The sequence below is a fragment of the Schistocerca cancellata genome, chromosome 5 (genome assembly GCF_023864275.1).
Source record: "Schistocerca cancellata isolate TAMUIC-IGC-003103 chromosome 5, iqSchCanc2.1, whole genome shotgun sequence".
Taxonomy (NCBI): Eukaryota; Metazoa; Arthropoda; class Insecta; order Orthoptera; family Acrididae; genus Schistocerca; species Schistocerca cancellata.
In genome coordinates, this window is record NC_064630.1 from 22,591,677 (window position 1) to 22,605,039 (window position 13,363).

At 48.2% G+C, this 13,363-nt stretch overlaps 1 pseudogene; it reads right to left on the reverse strand.

Annotated features, from left to right (window-relative positions):
* Positions 1-12,795: 12,795 nt before the first annotated feature.
* On the reverse strand, positions 12,796-12,913 carry LOC126189844 (5S ribosomal RNA; annotated as a pseudogene).
* Positions 12,914-13,363: the final 450 nt, after the last annotated feature.

The window sequence follows — 13,363 nt, forward strand, 5'->3', positions numbered from 1 at the left end:
GGCTAGTTTGCATTGTTGTCTGCCATTGTAGTGTTGGGCAGCTGGATGTTAACAGCGCGTAGCGTTGCGCAGTTGGAGGTGAGCCGCCAGCAGTGGTGGATGTTGGGAGAGAAATGGCGGAGTTTTGAAATTTGTAAGACTGGATGTCATGAACTGCTATGTATATTATGATTTTTCAACAATATTAAGGTAAATACATTGTTTGTTCTCTATCAAAATCTTTCGTTTGCTAACTATGTCTATCAGTAGTTAGTGCCTTCAGTAGTTTGAATCTTTTATTTAGCTGGCAGTAGTAGCGCTCGCTGTATTGCAGTAATTCGAGTAACGAAGATTTTTGGTGAGGTAAGTGATTTGTGAAAGGTATAAGTTAATGTTAGTCAGGGCCATTCTTTTGTAGGGATTTTTGAAAGTCAGATTGCATTGCGCTAAAAATATTGTGTGTCACTTTAGTGAATGTTTGAGTACGGTCAGTTTTGCTCAGCTGTTTGAAAAGCAAATAATGTAAGAGGTTCATCAGCACAGTAATTCAGATATTTTTCTAAGGGGACGTTACAGTTTAAACGACCACCGTGCGTGGATGACTGCCCATTATTAGCAGACCCCGACAGTGGGCAACATACATTTAAAGGGGGCCAAAATTTACACTTTACTGTACTGCCCCTACTGCTACTTCCACTACTACAGGGAAAATGAGAAAACTAAGAATGATACACGTTACTAAGATGAGCTTTCTTCCGCAGACCACAAGTGTGTACAAAGACAGAAAAATACACTCCTGGAAATGGAAAAAAGAACACATTGACACCGGTGTGTCAGACCCAGCATACTTGCTCCGGACACTGCGAGAGGGCTGTACAAGCAATGATCACACGCACGGCACAGCGGACACACCAGGAACCGCGGTGTTGGCCGTCGAATGGCGCTAGCTGCGCAGCATTTGTGCACCACCGCCGTCAGTGTCAGCCAGTTTGCCGTGGCATACGGAGCTCCATCGCAGTCTTTAACACTGGTAGCATGCCGCGACAGCGTGGACGTGAACCGTATGTGCAGTTGACGGACTTTGAGCGAGGGCGTATAGTGGGCATGCGGGAGGCCGGGTGGACGTACCGCCGAATTGCTCAACACGTGGGGCGTGAGGTCTCCACAGTACATCGATGTTGTCGCCAGTGGTCGGCGGAAGGTGCACGTGCCCGTCGACCTGGGACCGGACCGCAGCGACGCACGGATGCACGCCAAGACCGTAGGATCCTACGCAGTGCCGTAGGGGACCGCACCGCCACTTCCCAGCAAATTAGGGACACTGTTGCTCCTGGGGTATCGGCGAGGACCATTCGCAACCGTCTCCATGAAGCTGGGCCACGGTCCCGCACACCGTTAGGCCGTCTTCCGCTCACGCCCCAACATCGTGCAGCCCGCCTCCAGTGGTGTCGCGACAGGCGTGAATGGAGGGACGAATGGAGACGTGTCGTCTTCAGCGATAAGAGTCGCTTCTGCCTTGGTGCCAATGATGGTCGTATGCGTGTTTGGCGCCGTGCAGGTGAGCGCCACAATCAGGACTGCATACGACCGAGGCACACAGGGCCAACACCCGGCATCACGGTGTGGGGAGCGATCTCCTACACTGGCCGTACACCACTGGTGATCGTCGAGGGGACACTGAATAGTGCACGGTACATCCAAACCGTCATCGAACCCATCGTTCTACCATTCCTACACCGGCAAGGGAACTTGCTGTTCCAACAGGACAATGCACGTCCGCATGTATCCCGTGCCACCCAACGTGCTCTAGAAGGTGTAAGTCAACTACCCTGGCCAGCAAGATCTCCGGATCTGTCCCCCATTGAGCATGTTTGGTAATGGATGAAGCGTCGTCTCACGCGGTCTGCACGTCCAGCATGAACGCTGGTCCAACTGAGGCGCCAGGTGGAAATGGCATGGCAAGCCGTTCCACAGGACTACATCCAGCATCTCTACGATCGTCTCCATGGGAGAGTAGCAGCCTGCATTGCTGCGAAAGGTGGATATACACTGTACTAGTGCCGACATTGTGCATGCTCTGTTGCCTGTGTGTATGTGCCTGTGGTTCTGTCAGTGTGATCATGTGATGTATCTGACCCCAGGAATGTGTCAATAAAGTTTCCCCTTCCTGGGACAATGAATTCACGGTGTTCTTGTTTCAATTTCGAGGAGTGTACATCATATCTGTTTCAGTAACCCGATATGGTATTTCATCCCCATACGTTACTGTCTGTTCCTTGAAAGATAGTGACTTGGAGTTAAAGTATGTCTGAACACGCTTCCAGAGGATCACCATTCAGACTGTCAGTATGCGCGTGCGGAAAGGAACCACAAAGATTTTTAGAAAACGGTAACAAGCCTTGCTTATTTCTTACGACGTGCTTCCAGGCATTGTCCTGGTGAAATACGACATATGGAGTCGTTTAAAAGAGACAGAGTTCTTCAGGCTCCAAATCCTTCCAGGTATAGCGATGGTTGTTGACAGCACCCTCTACGTGAATATGGAGAGTAGCTCCTGTAACTAACACATCCGGTGCTCGCTCGTCACGACGGTTAACAATGCTCGTTACCCAACCCTGGTCACCACGTCAGCGTGTTACTCGTGTATTGTCATTGTGCTAGATAAGTTTGAAGTGGAACTGGGATAGAAGTACTGAACTTTGTCACTCAACACCCCACGGTGGCGATCACTTGTTCATTGCAGTCCACAGAGCCTGTAGTTTCTGGACAACTGGCGCACACGCAGTGTCACTGTGTGACAACAGTCCAGCCACTAGTAGCCAGCAACGATCTCCCTGTGCATTGCAATGCCACAAAGTTCAGCTAACACAATTCACAAGACAAAATGGTCATTCTGTGCTGTGGTGGCTTTATATACCTCCGTACTCGCTCTTCATTGCATACCATGTCCTGTTCACAGCTTCCACACATGTGTTACTGTTATTTCAATAGTTATAGTAGTAGATACAGTAGCAACAGCAATTGAGAGATTCATACCTCATAAAGTGGTAAGAGATGGAACTGATCCCCCATGCTACACAAAACAGGTCCGAACGCTGTTGCAGAGGCAACGGAAAAAAGCATGCGAAGTTCAGAAGAACGCGAAATCCCGAAAATTGGCTAAAATTTACAGACGCGCGAAATTTGGCACGGACTTCAATGCGAGATGCCTTTAATAGGTTCCACAAAGAAACATTGCCTCGAAATTTGGAAGAAAATCCGAAGAAATTCTGGTCGTATGTAAAGTAAACAAGCGGCAAGACGCAGTCAATATCTTCGCTGCGCAGTGCCGATGATACTGTTACCGACGACTGTGTCGCTAAAGCGGAGTTATTGAACGCAGTTTTCCGAAATTCCTGCACCAGTGAAGACGAATGGAATATTCCAGAATTTGAAACACGAACAGCTGCTAGCATGAGTTTCTTAGAAGTAGATACCTTGGGGTTGCGAAGCAACTCAAATCGCTTGATACGGGCAAGTCTTCAGGTCCAGATTGTATACCGATTAGGTTCCTTTCAGATTACGCTGATGCAATAGCTCCCTACTTAGAAATCATATACAACCGCTCGCTCACCGATAGATCTGTACCTACAGATTGGAAAATTGCGCAGTTCGCACCAGTGTTTAAGAAGGGTAGTAGGAGTAATCCATCGAACTACAAACCTATATCATTGACGTCGGTTTGCAGTAGGGTTTTGGAGCATATACTGTATTCAAACATTATGAATCACCTCGAAGGGAACGATCTATTGATACGTAATCAGCATGGTTTCAGAAAACATCGTTCTTGTGCAACGCAGCTAGCTCTTTATTCGCACGAAGTAATGGCCGCTATCGACAAGGAATCTCAGATTGATGCCGTATTTCTGGATTTCCGGAAAGCTTTTGACACCGTTCCTCACAAGCGACTTCTAATCAAGCTGCGGGCCTATGGAGTATCGTCTCAGTTGTGCGACTGAATTCGTGATTTCCTGTCAGTAAGGTCGCAGTTCGTAGTAATAAACGGCAAATCATCGAGTAAAACTGAAGTGATATCAGGTGTTCCCCAGGGAAGCGTCCCGGGACCTGTGCTGTTCCTGATCTATATAAATGACCTGGATGACAATCTGAGCAGTTCTCTTAGGTTGTTCGCAGATGATGCTGTAATTTACCGTCTAGTAAGGTCATCCGAAGACCAGTATCAGTTGCAAAGCGATTTAGAAAAGATTGCTGTATGGTGTGGCAGGTGGCAGTTGACGCTAAATAACGAAAAGTGTGAGGTGATCCACACGAGTTACAAAAGAAATCCGTTGGAATTCGATTACTCGATAAATAGTACAATTCTCAAGGCTGTCAATTCAACTAAGTACCTGGGTGTTAAAATCACGAACAACTTCAGTTGGAAAGGCCACATAGATAATATTGTGGGGAAGGCGAAGAAAAGGTTGCGTTTCATTGGCAGGACACTTAGAAGATGCAACAAGTCCACTAAAGAGACAGCTTACACTACACTCGTTCGTCCTCTGTTAGAATATTGCAGCGCGGTGTGGGATCCTTACCAGGTGGGATTGACGGAGGACATCGAAAGGGTGCAAAAAAGGGCAGCTCGTTTTGTATTATCACGTAATAGGAGAGAGAGAGTGGCATCAACGCGAGTTGGGATGGAAGTTATTAAAGCAAAGACGTTTTTCGTCGCGGCGAGATCTATTTACGAAATTTCAGTCACCAACTTTCTCTTCCGAATGCGCAAAAAATATTTTGTTGAGCCCAACCTACATAGGTAGGAATGATCATCAAAATAAAATAAGAGAAATCAGAGCTCGAACAGAAAGGTTTAGGTGTTCGTTTTTCCCGCGCGCTGTTCGGGAGTGGAATGGTAGACAGATAGTATGATTGTGGTTCGATGAACCCTCTGCCAAGCACTTAAATGTGAATTGCAGAGAAGTCATGTAGATGTATATGTACATATATTGTAACGGCACTGACTCCATGTCAGGGCAGACGTATAAAGCGTAGCTTCGGATGCAGCGAGGTTACACAGATGTATAATAAATCCACTGATTGCTCCGTTACTTTAAACATCTCTAGGAAGATATTGGTTTAATGGATGTGGCTTTAATACTCTTCCACAGCCGATTCCGAACTGACTGAGATTAATGTACGTGCGAGTCGTGTGAAGGAACAAGTGAACCAAAGTATTAGCGCCACTTAAGGATCTTCTGTAGTTGATAACGTGTATATTTTCAGCAGAACTGTATTAGAATATAGACAGGGCAGCAACACCGCCTTTGATCACTCTCATCAGGTTTCGATAGGAGGCGGCGCACAGCTCATTCCTCGAGCTGATTTGCAAAGGCAGCCTGTACTCTCGTTTCTTAATTAATACTCGATGATGAGTCAAGCATCTCTAGTAAATGTTGTTGTTGTTGTGGTTTTCAGTCCAGAGACTGGTTTGATACAGCTCTCCATGCTACTCTGTCCTGTGCAAGCTTCTTCATCTCCCAGTGCTTACTGCAACCTACATCCTTCTGAATCTGCTTAGTGTATTCATCTATTGGTCTCCCTCTACGATTTTTATCCTCCACGCTTCCCTCCAATGCTAAATTTGTGATCCCTTGATGCCTCAAAACATGTCCTACCAACCGATCCCTTCTTCTAGTCAAGTTGTGCCACAAACTTCTCTTCTCCCCAATCCTATTCAATACCTCCTCATTAGTTACGTGATCTACCCACCTTATCTTCAGCATTCTTCAGTAGCACCACATTTCGAAAGCTTCTACTCTCTTCTTGTCCAAACTAGTTAACGTCCATGATTCACTTCCATACATGGCTACACTCCATACAAATACTTTCAGAAACGACTTCCTGACACTTAAATCTATACTCGATGTTAACAAATTCCTCTTCTTGAGAAACGCTTTCCTTGCCATTGCCAGTCGACATTTTATATCCTCTCTACTTCGACCATCATCGGTTATTTTACTCACTAAATAGCAAAACTCCTTTACTACTTTAAGTGTCTCATTTCCTAATCTAATTCCCTCAGCATCACCCGACTTAATTTGACTACATTCCATTATCCTCGTTTTGCTTTTGTTGATGTTCATCTTATATCCTCCTTTCAAGACACTGTCCATTCCGTTCAACTGCTCTTCCAAGTCCTTTGCTGTCTCTGACAGAATTACAATGTCATCGGCGAACCTCAAAGTTTTTACTTCTTCTCCATGAATTTTAATACCTACTCCGAATTTTTCTTTTGTTTCCTTTACTGCTTGCTCAATATACAGATTGAATAACATCGGGGAGAGGCTACAACCCTGTCTTACTCCTTTCCCAACCACTGCTTCCCTTTCATGCCCCTTTCATGTAAGAACACGAAACTTACCAATCGACTTGCACCTGAACCGAATAGATCGATCATAAAGAATCAAGATTAACAGACTTGAAGGTAATTTCAGGAATATACCAATTATATCTTATATGATCTTGGGAGAGCCAGCCCTGACACAACGCTACCATCTGGTGAGCAAGATGTACGAGACAGGCGAAATATTCTCAGACTTCAAGAAGAATGTAATAATTCCAACCCAAAGAAAGCAGGTGTTGAAAGAGGTGTAAATTACCGAACTATTAGTTCAATAAGCCACGGCTGCAAAATACTAACACGAATTCTTTACAGACGAATGGAAAAACTCATAGCAGCCGACCTCGGGGAAGATCAGTTTGGATTCCGTAGAAATGTTGGAACACGCGAGGTGATACTGACCCTACGACTTATCTAAGAAAATAGGTTAAGGAAAGGCAATCCTTTCTTTCTAGCATTTGTAGACTTAGAGAAAGCTTTTGACAATGTTGACTGGAATATTCTCTTTCGAATTCTGAAGGTGGCAGGGGTAAAATACAGGGAGCGAAAGGCTATTTACAATTTGTACAGAAACCAGATGGCAGTTATAAGAGTCGAGGTTCATGAAAGGGAAGCAGTGGCTGGGAAGGGAGTGACACAGGGCTGTAGCGTATCCCCGATGTATATTGAGTAATCAGTAAAGGAAACAAAAGAAAAATTCGGAGTAGGAATTAAAATCCATGAAGAAGAAATAAAAACTTTGAGGTTCGCCGATGACATTGTAATACTGTCAGAGACAGCAAAGGACCTGGAAGAGCAGCTGAACGGAATGGACATTGTTTTGAAAGGAGGCTATAAGATGAACATCAACAAAAGCAAAACGAGTATAATCGAATGTAGTCGAATTAAATCGGGTGATGCTGACGGAATGAGACACTGAAAGTAGTAAATGAGTTTTGCCTTTTGGGGAGCAAGATAACTGATGATGGTCGAAGTAGAGAGGATGTAAAATGTAGACTGGAAGTGCCAAGGAAACCGTTTCTGAAGAAGAGAAATTTGTTAACATCCAATATAGGTTTAAGTGTCAGGAAGTCGTTTCTGAAAGTATTTGCATGGAGTGTAGCCATGTATGGAAGTGAAACGTGGACGATAAATAGTTTAGACAATATGAGAACAGAAGCTTTCGAAATGTGGTGCTATAGAAGAATGCTGAAGATTGGATGGGTATATCACATAACTAATGAGGAGGTATTGAATAGAATTGTGAAGAAGAGAAATTTGTGGCACAACTTGAGTAGAAGAAGGGATCGGTTGGTAGGACATCTTCTGAGGCATCAAGAAATCACCAATTTAGTATTGGAGGGCAGTGTGGAGGGCAAAAATCGTAGAGGGAGACGATGAGATGAATACACTAAACAGGTTCGGAAGGATGTAGGTTGCAGTAGGTACTGGGAGATGAAGAAGCTTGCACAGGATAGAGTAGCATGGAGAGCTGCATCAGACCAGACTCTGGACTGCCCAACAACAACAATGGCCCCTAATGGTCTCGTGGGTAAAGTGGGGCAACTAGCGGACGGTACTCCTGTCTCTATGGGACTCCTGCAACAGCAGTAGCGAAAAGCAGGAAGACGCGCAAACAATCGACTTGCTGTCAACCCTAAACGTAAGTAAATGCAGAGCATTGGACTTAAATAAGCGAAGAGATTCATTGCTGTTCGATTACATTATTGGCGACAGATTACTGGAAACAGTAAGTAGGGTAAAATAGCTAGGAGTCACCATCTGGAGCGACCTGAGGCGAAAAGACCAGACAAAACAAATAGTAGAAAAATCAGGTGGCAGCCTGAGTGTGATGGGGAGGAAGTTAAGGAAATACAGTTCAGCTACAAAATAAGTGGCTTACAAAACTAAGGTTCAACAGGTACTTGAATACTGTTCATAAGTATGGGGCATTTGTAATGTCGGATTAGTAGAGAAGATTGAGATGGTCCAAGGAGAAGAGACACGTTACATCATGGGTGCGTTTACTCTGCGCGAGAGAGTAACGGAGGAGCCCAACAATCTCCAGTGGTAGACGATACAGGAGAGATGTTGGGCCTCGTAGAGAGTTTTACTATTGAATTTCGAATAGCGTACATTCCACGAACAGCAGATCAACGTATTACTTCCTCCTACATACTTGTACGTTTCGCAAAGATACCACGAACGGATAATTGTGTCATGCGGAGCATTACTGGTAGCCATTTTCCCGCGCGCCATTCGTGAATGGAACAGGAGAGGGTGGAAAAATAGTTCCGAAAGTAGCCACAGCCCCACACTGTAACAATGGCTTAGCAAAGTAGAAACGTAGATGTCCGTGTAGAAAGTTGGCTGGGCAAATGAGGAGGCTGCTAGAATCTCGAGTGGGAGTTCTGTCGGTTGGGGGGGACCCAGTGACCCAGTGGCTGTGGGGCGGGAAGCGCCTGTCATCGCGGCGGGGGGGGGGGGGGGGGGAGGGGCCGGCCGCTATTCGCAGCGGTGGCGCACCGCAGCGCGCCTTGCGGCAGGTAGCTGAGGTAGGCAGCGCGCCGCGCCGCGCCGGCGCCGCCTCCGTCTGCGCCCGTCCGTCGGCGGCGCCGCCTCCTGCCGCCTCCTGCCGCCTCCTCCCGCGACGACTGACGCCGCGACGACACTCGCTTCGACAGACGACGCCGCACCGCCGCCTCCCCGCCGCGCTCCTGCGGGACTCGCCGGCTAAAACCGGCGCCGGAAGTGACGCCGGCGCACCAGCAACACCGCCGTTCGCGTCACGTCGCTTCCTGTCGGCTTCCACCCACTCTGGCAGTACAGGTAGACGCTTCGCCTACCACCTCTGGTACGGCTGCCTTACGCCTTCAACCTTCCCAACAACATTTCCCAGTTATGAGGCTTCGCCTACCACCTCCGATACGGCTGCCTTACGCCTTCAACCTTCCCAACAACATTTCCCAGTTATGAGGCTGGATTCGTGATTTCCTGTCAGAGAGGTCGCAGTTCGTAGTGTAAGTAGGCTGTTTAGGTTTTCTTATTGGTAACGCCTCGTAGCGCTCTGTATGAAAAATGACTGGCTGTGCTGTGTGCAGTCTGTGGCTAGTTTGCATTGTTGTCTGCCGTTGTAGCGTTGGGCAGTTGGCTGTTAACACTGGGGACGTTTCATAGTAGTAACTGACGGAATGTCATCGAGTAAAACAGAAGTGAATTCTGGCGTTCCACAAGGTAGTGTTACAGACCCTCGGCTCTTTCTTGTCTATATCAATCTGAGCAGCCGTCTTAAGTTGTTTGCAGATGATGGTTCAAATGGCTCTGAGCACTATGGGACTTAACATCTGAGGTCATCAGACCCCTAGAACTTAGAACTACTTAAACCTAACTAACCTAAGGACATCACGCACATTCATGCCGGAGGCAGGATTCAACCTGCGACCGTAGCACTCTAGCGGTTCCGGACTGAAGCGCCTAGAACCGCACGGCCATCGCGGCCGGCCTGTTTGCAGATGATGCTGTCGTTTATCGTCTAGTAAAGTCGTCAGAAGATCAAAAGCAACTGCGAAACGATTTAAAATAGTTATTATTGTGAAAAAGGGGAGAGAGTGTCACGGACATGGTACAGAATTTGGGCTGGACATCGTCAAAACAAAGGCGCTTTCTGTTACGGCGGAATCTTCTCACGAAATTTCAATCACCGATTTTCTCCACCGAATGCGGAAATATTTTGCTGACGCCGACCTACATACGGAGAAACGACCATTTTAATAAAATAAGGGAAATGAGAGGTCGCAGGGGAAGTTATAGGTATTCGTTTTTTTCGCGCTCGGTGCGAGATTGGAATGACAGAGAATTATTTTAAAGGTGGTTCGACGAACCCTCTGCCAGGCCCTCAAGTGTGATTTTTTGAGCATCCATGTAGATGTAGAAATTTTGCTATTCTGCAGATCCCCATGACTACGTCTGGTGCGTTGCACAATTCTCTGATTGCAACGAGCCGGCCGGAGTGGCCGAGCGGTTAAAGGCGCTACAGTCTGGAACCGCACGACGGCTACGGTCGCAGGTTCGAATCCTGCCTCGGGCATGGATGTGTGTGATGTCCTTAGGTTAGTTAGGTTTAAGTAGTTCTAAGGTCTAGGGGACTTATGACCACAGCAGTTGAGTCCCATAGTGCTCAGAGCCATTTGAACCATTTTTTGATTGCAACGATTTCTAGTGCCTCTTTGACAGTCGTATAACGGCGCCATTTCTAAAAAAACGTATATTTACTTCTTTATATCCTCTTTCAGTCTCAGTGGTTCTAGACACATGTCACATCTGCTGCCCTGGATTATAAGGGGCGACCGAAAACTTTCCGTTTGACACTATGCATGTATGCGACGTGTAGGCAAGGGGTTCATGTGGCATTCGCGGCTTTCCGACCTGTATGCGGCGAATGCGGAAACCTGAACTATGGCGACGTTATTACCAAAATAATGCGTCCAAACAGGACCAACGCGTTGTTTCTGTTTTCGTGGCTGGAGAAGGACAAACACTGGTAGTCATCAATCGGAGCCGGCCGCAGTGGCCGTGCGGTTAAAGGCGCTGCAGTCTGGAACCGCGTGACCGCTACAGTCGCAGGTTCGACTCCTGCCACGGGCATGGATGTTTGTGATGCCCTTAGGTTAGGTTTAACTTGTTCTAAGTTCTAGGGGACTAATGACCTCAGCAGTTGAGTCCCATAGTGCTCAGAGCCATTTGAACCATTTCATCCATCGGAGCACGAAAAATACACTCCTGGAAAAGGAAAAAAGAACACATTGACACCGGTGTGTCAGAACCACCATACTTGCTCCGGACACTGCGAGAGGGCTATACAAGCAATGATCACACGCACGGCACAGCGGACACACCAGGAACCGCGGTGTTGGCCGTCGAATGGCGCTAGCTGCGCAGCATTTGTGCACCGCCGCCGTCTGTGTCAGCCAGTTTGCCGTGGCATACGGAGCTCCATCGCAGTCTTTAACACTGGTACCATGCCGCGACAGCGTGGACGTGAACCGTATGTGCAGTTGACGGACTTTGAGCGAGAACGTATAGTGGGCATGCGGGGGGCCAGGTGGACGTACCGCCGAATTGCTCAACACGTGGGGCGTGAGGTCTCCACAGTACATCGATGTTGTCGCCAGTGGTCGGCGGAAGGTGCACTTGCCCGTCGACCTGGGACCGGACCGCAGCGACACACGGATGCACGCCAAGACCGTAGGATCCTACGCAGTGCCGTAGGGGACCGCACCGCCACTTCCCAGCAAATTAGGGACACTGTTGCTCCTGGGGTATCGGCGAGGACCATTCGCAACCGTCTCCATGAAGCTGGGCTACGGTCCCGCACACCGTTAGGCCGTCTTCCGCTCACGCCCCAACATCGTGCAGCCCGCCTCCAGTGGTGTCGCGACAGGCGTGAATGGAGGGACGAATGGAGACGTGTCGTCTTCAGCGATGAGAGTCGCTTCTGCCTTGGTGCCAATGATGGTCGTATGCGTGTTTGGCGCCGTGCAGGTGAGCGCCACAATCAGGACTGCATACGACCGAGGCACACAGGGCCAACACCCGGCACCATGGTGTGGGGAGCGATCTCCTACACTGGCCGTACACCACTGGTCATCGTCGAGGGGACACTGAATAGTGCACGGTACATCCAAACCGTCATCGAACCCATCGTTCTACCATTCCTAGACCGGCAAGGGAACTTGCTGTTCCAACAGGACAATGCACGTCCGCATGTATCCCGTGCCACCCAACGTGCTCTAGAAGGTGTAAGTCAACTACCCTGGCCAGCAAGATCTCCGGATCCCTGTCCCCCATTGAGCATGTTTGGGACTGGATGAAGCGTCGTCTCACGCGGTCTGCACGTCCAGCACGAACGCTGGTCCAACTGAGGCGCCAGGTGGAAATGGCATGGCAAGCCGTTCCACAGGACTACATCCAGCATCTCTACGATCGTCTCCAGGGGAGAATAGCAGCCTGCATTGCTGCGAAAGGTGGATATACACTGTACTAGTACCGACATTGTGCATGCTCTGTTGCCTGTGTCTATGTGCCTGTGGTTCTAGCAGTGTGATCATGTGATGTATCTGACCCCAGGAATGTGTCAATAAAGTTTCCCCTTCCTGGGACAATGAATTTGCGGTGTTCTTATTTCAATTTCCAGGAGTGTATGTTTGGGGGCTGCACGTCTGTCGTGAACAAGAAGCGTCGTTGCTTGATGATAGCGCACGTCGCCATATCGTGAACGTCGTAACGTAGCAGTTCGTCCTCCTGAACAGGCCACGAAGGCCCAACGGTACCGACCGGCCGCCGTGTCATCCCCAGCTCACAGGCGTCGCTGGATGCGGATGTTGAGGGCGTGTGGTCAGCACACCGCTCTCCCGAGACCGGAGAGTTTGCCTCACAAGGACTGAGTGCGCCTCGTTTGCCAACAGTGCTCGGCAGACCGAATGATCACCCATCCAAGTACTAGCCCAGCCCGACAGCGCTTAACTTCGGTGATCTGACGGGAACCGGTGTTACCACTGCGGCAAGGCCGTTGGCAACGTAGCAGTCACTCCAACTCAAATGGGAGACGCTCCGGCACCCACTCTGTGGTCCTCGATCTCTCCCCATGCGACAGCCACACCTTACGTCCCTTAAAAAAGGACAAGAAGAGTCGACGATTCCTGTCGGACGAGAATGTGCAGTAGGCAGTTAGGTCTTGTTCACGCACCAGGGCACGTTGGTTTACCTAAGGGGTACCTTCAGCGTGGTGCGTCGGTGAGACGACTGCCTCAGTGCTCGCGGCGATTTCGCCCGATTGGCATGAAACCCTGAACTGTAACAGCTTCGAACAGAAACTTCTAGCGTTCTCTTTATAGACAGATTATATCTGATTAGAAACACGTTTTGTTTCGTGGAGACGAAGTCAAAAGATCCTCAAGCATTTAGAACGTGTTGTACTATAACATTACGCAACATGTATCCACAAAAAGTAAATAAAGAAATAAA